Source organism: Arachis stenosperma, chromosome 2 (genome assembly GCF_014773155.1).
Source record: "Arachis stenosperma cultivar V10309 chromosome 2, arast.V10309.gnm1.PFL2, whole genome shotgun sequence".
In the NCBI taxonomy this organism is placed as follows: Eukaryota; Viridiplantae; Streptophyta; class Magnoliopsida; order Fabales; family Fabaceae; genus Arachis; species Arachis stenosperma.
In genome coordinates, this window is record NC_080378.1 from 81606598 (window position 1) to 81607306 (window position 709).

Below are 709 nucleotides of genomic sequence, written 5' to 3' on the forward strand. Positions count from 1 at the left end.
TAAATGACATGAAGTGGAAAAACATGGCAAGCATAGTCCATAAAGCTTAAAAAGCTTAAAAAATGTCACTAGGCAAGCTTACGATCCAATTTCGCAATTCCTCAATATCAATGCATCAACTAGGATTAAATATCATTCATAAACAAGCATCACCTAACAAAAAATGCACCGACTACATACAATTGCCTAACAATCGATAGTGAATTCAAATTACATAGTGGCCAAAACATGCAATTTAAAAGATGTAGAGTGCTTTGAAGGCAATGTCATAAATACTTGGTATTCACATTTAGTATGCATAAAGAACTCTTTACCAAGAAACAAAGTATAACCTCAACAAAGAAATCTAACAATGAGTATTCATAACAATGATGCTAAAAATAGCATCAAGGTAATAATTAGCAACAGTAAATAGCAAACAAGATTAATAATCCAACACTTATCACGAAAATATAACCTAAACTAACAACCTAATCTATTAAAACAAAAATTCAAACCAACTAACTAACTAAAGAAAATGATGGTAGATGGTGAATGGTGGTGATGGATGATGGTTGGAGAAGGGGAAGAAGAGAAGAGAAGAGAAAAGGAGAAAAGAAATGGAGAGAATAGAAGAAAGAAAGTTGGGTAGAGCAGGGATTCCCACGCGTATGCGTAGGTCATGCATAAGCGTGGGTTGGGAGAATAGAATGCGACGCGTACGCGCCTG